Consider the following 7,243-nt stretch of genomic DNA (forward strand, 5'->3'; position numbering starts at 1 on the left):
GTGCTAAAACCGCTCACCAGCACAGTCACACCAGAGCCAGAGCCAGTCGTCGATCCAGATGAGCCGAGTCCAGTTCCGAGTCCAGTTCCGAGTCCAGTTCCGAGTCCAGAAGTCGTCTGCCCTGTCGAGCAAGAGCCAGTCTTCGAGCAAGAGCCAGAGCCAGAGCCAGTCTTCAAGCAAGAGCCAGAGCCAGAGCCAGTGCCAGAGCCAGTCTTCGAGCAAGAGCCAGAGCCAGAGCCAGAGCCAGAGCCAGTCTTCGAGCAAGAGCCAGAGCCAGAGCCCGTCTTCGAGCAAGAGCCAGAGCCAGCACTTCACGCCAGTCCAGCCGAGCCCGCACTTCACGCCAAATCTGCTGAGACCAAAGCAGTATGCGTCGTGCCCGCCGCCCCTGAGACTGAGAGCGTCATGCCCGCCGCGTCTGTGACAGCAAGCGTCATGCCCGCCAGCACAAAGTCTTCACCGCTGGTCCCGTCCAGCACTGAGCCCTCTTCACCGCTGGTCCCGTCCAGTACTGAGCCCTCTTCACCGCTGGTCCCGTCCAGCGCTCAGCCTTCTTCGCCGCTGGTTCCGTCCAGCACCGAGCCTTCACCGCTGGTTCCGTCCAGTTCAGAGTCGTCTTCGCTGCTGGTCCTAGCCAGCTCAGAGTCCTCTTTACCGCTGGTCCTGCCCAGCTCTCAGCCTTCTTCGCCGCTGGTCCTGCCCAGCGCTCAGCCTTCTTCGCCGCTGGCCCTGCCCAGCTCAAAGCCCTTGCCGCCGCTGGTCCCGTCAAGCTCAGAGCGCGCTGATCCCGTCAAGCTCAGAGCGCGCTGATCCTGATCCAGAGACTGTTCACGTTACTTCTGCTGATCCAGAGACTGAGCTTCACGTCACTTCTGCCGATCCAGAGACTGAGCTTCACGTCACTTCTGCCGATCCAGAGACTGAGCTTCACGTCACTTCAGCCGATCCAGAGACTGATTCTCACGTCACGTCCCCCGTAAAGAGTCTCGTCCCGCCGAGACTGAATCTGTTCCTGAGCCTGAATCTGATCCTGATACTGAGCCTGAATCTGTTCCTCTTCCTCTTTCTGCGCCTGTGTCTTTGGACAAGATGGCCGACTCCACGCCTGTGTCTTCGGACAAGATGGCCGACTCCACGCCTGTGTCTTCGGACAAGATGGCCGACTCCACGCCAGTGTCTCCGTACAAGATGGCCGCCGCCGAGCCAGTGTCTCCGTACAAGATGGCCACCGCCGAGCCAGTGTCTCCGTACAAGATGGCCGCCGCCGAGCCAGTGTCTCCGTACAAGATGGCCGCCACCGAGCCAGTGTCTCCAGACGAAATGACCGCCGCCACGTCGCCTGAGTCCTCAGAGATGGTCGCCGACACGGTGTCTGTTCCTGTTCCTGAGCCGGTGTCTGTTCCTGTTCCTGAGCCGGTGTCTGTTCCTGTTCCTGAGCCGGTGTCTGTTCCTGTTCCTGAGCCGGTGTCTGTTCCTGAGCCGATTCTTGTTCCTGTGCCATGGTCGCCTGCTCAGCCTGCTCCTCCCTGGTTGCCTGCACAGCCTGCTCCGCCCTGGTCGCCTGCACAGCCTGCTCCGTCCTGGTCGCCTGCACAGCCTGCTCCGCCCTGGTCGCCTGCACAGCCTTCTCCGCCTGGTCGCCTGCACAGCCTGCTCCGCCCTGGTCGCCTGCACAGCCTGCGTCTCCAGGTCCTCTTCCGCTCTACGGGCCTGGCCCTCCATCCCGCCCCCGGGTCCGCCTCCGCTCCACCACCCTCCGGGATAGTTTTGGGAGTGTCTGGAATCCGCTCCTTAAAGGGGGGGCTATGTAACGGTCACCAGCTGGAGTGCCCTTGAGAGCCACCAGAGGGCACTCCACATAAGACTATTATCACTCACAAACTACATTTCCCATAACTCACTGCCCGGACTCATCATCACTGATCACATTCACCTGTACCTCATTCACTGATTGCATTCACCTGTATCTCATCCTGTTAGTCTCAGTCTATTTATACCATGTTCATTAATTCACTCACCACGAAGTCTTGGATGTTATTCCACTGCATCTCTGAGCATTTCCTTTGTTGTCGTTGTACCTGGTTCCTGATCTCTGCCCGTGTCCTGGTTTTCCTGTTTTAGCCTCACCCTCTGGATTTGTCTGTTTGTTGGATTGCCTGTGTATGACCGTTGCCTGGATTTTGATTACGATTCTGTATAACCCTTTAAATAAAACTGCATTTGGATCCTCAACCTTTGTGTCTCGGAACAGTACGTAACACCATTAAACCATTAAAATGATTTTTTTATTTTATTTTTTTATATATGATGGAAGAACAAAACACTAAACTTGGTTAAAAAGGCAAACTACAGCTACAGGTTTTATTTTACTGTGTAAAAAATGCATTAAAAACAAAAAGCTGACAGGAATTAGCACACATTTACTACAACATAATCAGTTATTAATATTTCATTGGTTCTCTCTTGTTTTTGCATGTTCATAATTTCTAGACAAAAAAAAAGAGTCACAAATAAATCCCAAATAAAAATATAGCTGCGAGCAGCGATTGCGGGCCCAAGCCGGTGGCACGGCCACCCAAGCCGGTGGCACCGCCACTAAAGCCACCGGGGTGGCGGTGTCACCGGCTTGGGCCCTCCATCGCTGCTCGCAGCTATATATATATATATATATATACATTATATATATGTAAAAAAAAAATATATATATATATATATATATATATATAGTGTGCGTCCACGGCGAGGAACGGGCAGAGAAGAGCGGATGTTTTTTAGTTCATTCCTACTTCCATAGGAATTCATTGAAAACGCTCGCTCTGCACCATTATCCATGTCAGTGCGGACGAACATATTTTACTTTCGTTTTTAAGTTAGCAATTCAAAAGCCCCCAGCGGTGTCACACGTTGATTAACCGGTGGTAAAATATTCCTCACCGCAGAGATGGGGACTCGAGTTTGAGACTCGGACTCGAGTGCGACTTAAGTCGCACACAGCGTGACTTCAGACTCGACTTGAGACTCGTCCTCAAAAGACTTCAGACTCGACTGGACTCGAGCTGCGGGACTCGTGAACAATGTTTATTATAAGGAAACATCTGACGAGCTCGCTGTTATTCCCCTCCCTCCGTTACCTATAACCCTTCTACGTAACTGCGGCGCGCGGCCACACATGAGAGGACAACAAACATTTCGACTGCACCGGCCGCTGTGCCATTCATCGTAAGCTTTGGGTTTAAAAACTTCAACAGAACTGCCAACTGTCACGCATTCACGTGAGACTCACGCGAGTGACACTTTTCACACGCTCTCACGACACACATCCATTTTCTCACGCACAGAAAAAATCGCGAAGCAAAGAGGACACGGAGACCGACAGACTAGACAGAGCAGGTACTTATGATATAAAAAAAAATCTCAGCTCTCAAATTCTGCCAATTCTATTACGAAATTCAAACAATAAATACCGTTTTGGCGCTTGTAAATGTGACGTGACAGATCCATAGACAGTATATAAACAGATCCCTAACGGCACGTGAACCGACCCTTTCTATTAGCTAATAGTAAATAAACACGACGCTGTTGAAAGATACAGTACAACTTACCGAAATGTATATTCCTCATACATGATATCGATCAACCAGTGTTTTTCAGTGTTTATCATCCACGGAAAGGGGTCAATAAAAGTATATTTTTATAATAGTATATTTCACATCATTTGGTTCGTTGCAATAGTGTTTTGCATTTAGCTACAATGTGATGTTTTGCAGTTTTGCACTAAATAGGAGTATGTCAATTTTAGTACTGTAAGTGTAAGGTATAACATTTTTATATATTTGGTCTTATAGCCCCACAGAGCCAGCACAATAGGAGCCAAGGCCTTTCATTATAATTCAGCGACAGACAAGGGAGTCCTTTTTCTTCAGAAACTCAATTTTTGGTCTGTAGCCTACTGTATGTTCATGCTACAAGGCAAAATACAGATATTAACTTAAAAGTAAAGCATTCTTTGTGTTTTTGTCATGTTGCAATAGCCTGTTTACATTGAGTATATACCAAAATCAAAGCTGATACTGTAATAAATAAAGGAGTCATAATAATATTACATGCTTTGAATTCCTTATAGCTATGCAGTGTTCTAAGTAGCCTGGATGGGTCGCTGTACGTGATGCAACACTTATTATAACCACAATAGACTTGAGACTTGACTTGGACTCTAGCTCAAAGACTTGAGACTTGACTTGGACTCTAGCTCAGAGACTTGAGACTTGACTTGGACTCTAGCTCAAAGACTTGAGACTTGACTTGGACTCTAGCTCAGAGACTTGTGAGCATCTCTGCCTCACCGTCACATACCGGTACCTAGTATATTTTATATAGATACAATAGGCCTACCTGACTTTGAACACAAGAGGGCAGTATAGCACTATGAATGACATAATTGTTTTGTTTTTTGGACTAAAAAAACATTCTGGATGTTTTTAAACTTAAACAATTATTAAATTGAAAAAAAAGAATAAAATGGGTTTAGTTCTGATATTTGTATAATTATATATAGAAATAAATGGTGTATAATTACATTTTTAGAAGATAGGAGGTTTTTAGTGTTTCCTTTTTTGACATTACTTTAATCCCTTGCCATAGCAAAACCGTTTGAGATATTTATTATCTGTTTACAATTTAGCATCTTTAATGTATTTTCATCATGTTGAAAAAGTTTGGTGGGAATAAAATAAACCACTTAAGAGGAGTGGGTAAAAATTCAGAGGCTGATTTTGCAAAGAAATCCACATTCAAACCAAAATTATCTCCATGCTCGGAGATAATTACTGTAAATTAGAAAATTGTCCGGCTCGATGAGACCAATATGCGTACTGATTTTTGTGACTGTACATAAAATTAACCCCCCCACTTTTGTCAAAAGCATTTTGAAAGTGACACACTTCCTGCTGCCAGTTGATGGCGCTATAACTTTGACTCACAATAGTTACATCCATCTGATCGGCCTCTTACCACGAACACACTGCTGAAGTTTCATCAAGATCAGTTAATGTATGCAGAAGTTATAACACTTCGTTTTTCTCTTTTCTCGCCATAAATTCGTTTCCTCGCCACGGCCAACCGTTCGAGATATCAGAAATCCGTCCACAATTTAACATCCTCAATGTCTTGACTTCATGCACACCGAGTTTGGTGGGGATTGGATGAATTGTCTAGGAGGAGTATTTCACATTCCACAGCAAGCGTTTTCCAAACAACCCATAATAGCCGACTTCCTGTTGGGCTGGCGCAAAACTTAGAGCACGAAAGTTGTTCAGCCCGATGAGATCTATATGTGTGCTGAATTTCATATTAATTTATGCAAGCTAGTTTGATCTATGGACCAAGTTTTCGGACCCCATTCCAGGGGGCGCTGTTGAGCCCCCCTGCCACGCCCGGGTACCAGCTTTAGCCAGGCCCTGATAGCCGCAGGTTCTGACCTGTGTGCAAAGTTTCATGAGTTTTCGAGCACGTTAAGGGCCCCAAAAGCCCCTGAAACCTTGAAAAACAATTATAAAAGCAGTCTCTCCTAACAGACAAATCCCCCACACCCCCCACACACACAGAGACAGAGAAAGAGAGAGAAAATTCTCCAAAAAAAACACTTCAAACCAAAATTTCTTACTTCCTGTTTGTCGGAGATATTAGCTGTGTCCCAATGTGAAGGCTGCATCCTCCGAAGGCCGTATTTGAAGGACGATTGGCCGCATTTGAAGGCCGATTGCGTCACAGCGGCGCCACGAAGGACGTCCCAATTCAAAGACTGCATCCTTGGAAGGCCGCATTTGAAGGCCGATTGCGTCACCGCGGCGCGATGAAGGCTGTCCCAATTCAGTTCTGCATCCTCCGAAGTCCGTATTTGAAGGCCGGTTGCGTCATCGCGACGCGACGAAGGCTACCCTGATTCAAAAGCGACGCCAAATGCGTCCTTCGTTTCCCCGTGAAAGGAAGGATACATAAATGAACACTTAGCGGCCTATCCTACCCTATTCTACCCCATAAATCATTGCGCGCCGTTGACGACAGCATTTATTTATTTATTTATTTATTTTTAAAGGCGGCCGAGACTAGAGATCGGAGGTGGACAGCAAATTCACATTTAAATGTAAGTATTATGTTTTCATTTATTTAAATGGCTAGCGAAACCGAGTTAAAGTTTATTATAAACTTCATCTTAACTCCTTCGTCACCATTGCGTGGCTTCATTTGTAAGGTAGTTTGAGGCAAAACGTGTGCTAATATTAGTTTTAACGACCTATTTGTAATATTTGCACTAGTCTATCTCACTTGTGTATTAGGCTAAAAGAAATATGCTAAAGAAGTAAGCCCACAACAATAAGAAAAGCAGTTAATAAGGCAATGGGGTTTCACTTGTATGTGTTTTTGTAGTGCTGTCATGAAAGCTATGTGGTTTTAACCAAATTTGAGTATATAGAAATATGATTTCTTAAGTATTTTGTATGCATGTCTTGATGTGTCATATTTTGCAGTGTTAAGAATGCACTTAAGATTGCACCCCTGTGTTAAGCTTTTTTAGAGCAATTCAGGAGAAAAAAAATATGTCTGCAATGTATTGTGCTGTTGTTGTTAACAAGCCATGGTTAATTTGCTCTGCCCTTAGGATTGCAAGTGAGGGTGTGAGTGGGAAACCCACTGCTGAAACTTGGCCCTGTTTTGTCCTCAGGGCCCACGGTGAGGAGGAGCCAGCACCAGCACCAAGGCAGAGGCGAAGAGAGCAGGGAGAGGATGGACAGGCTGTTTTCTCTTATTGAGAAAATTATTGAAAAATATATTTTTTTCTACATATTCTTTAACTTTTTTCACTATTTTTTAAAAGGAAAGAAAATCTGTACATTATTTTTATGCAACTTTAAATGTGTAAATAAAAGAGAATGAATTGTTCTGGACATTGTTTATTTTTTTGACAGTCAGGGTTTTTATTATAGTTTGTATTTATATTATGCTACTCCTGCATTTTACTTATGAATATTTTCAAGGTTGTTACATTATATACTTTTGTGTAGTTTAATGTAAAATCATATGTGAGGGGAAAAAAAGGTACTTCAGTAGGTTACTTCACATTTGTACGTGAATATTTAATGAAATATGCAGTTCCGAAAATTAAAGTCCCATATCAGTTTGAAAATTAAAGTCTCATATAAGTTTGATATGTCCCATATCAAAGGACGCATCTGAAGCGCTCGGA

At 45.1% G+C, this 7,243-nt stretch overlaps 1 long non-coding RNA gene across 1 annotated transcript; it reads left to right on the plus strand.

Annotated features, from left to right (window-relative positions):
• The first annotated feature begins 5,785 nt into the window (after positions 1 to 5,785).
• LOC309474009 lies at positions 5,786 to 6,939 on the plus strand. The gene is made up of 2 exons (XR_014197174.1): positions 5,786 to 6,142; positions 6,659 to 6,939. It is a non-coding gene; the product is annotated as an uncharacterized lncRNA (long non-coding RNA).
• Positions 6,940 to 7,243: the final 304 nt, after the last annotated feature.

The sequence above is a fragment of the Leuciscus leuciscus genome, assembly GCF_965113295.1.
Source record: "Leuciscus leuciscus genome assembly, chromosome: 14".
Taxonomy (NCBI): domain Eukaryota; kingdom Metazoa; phylum Chordata; class Actinopteri; order Cypriniformes; family Leuciscidae; genus Leuciscus; species Leuciscus leuciscus.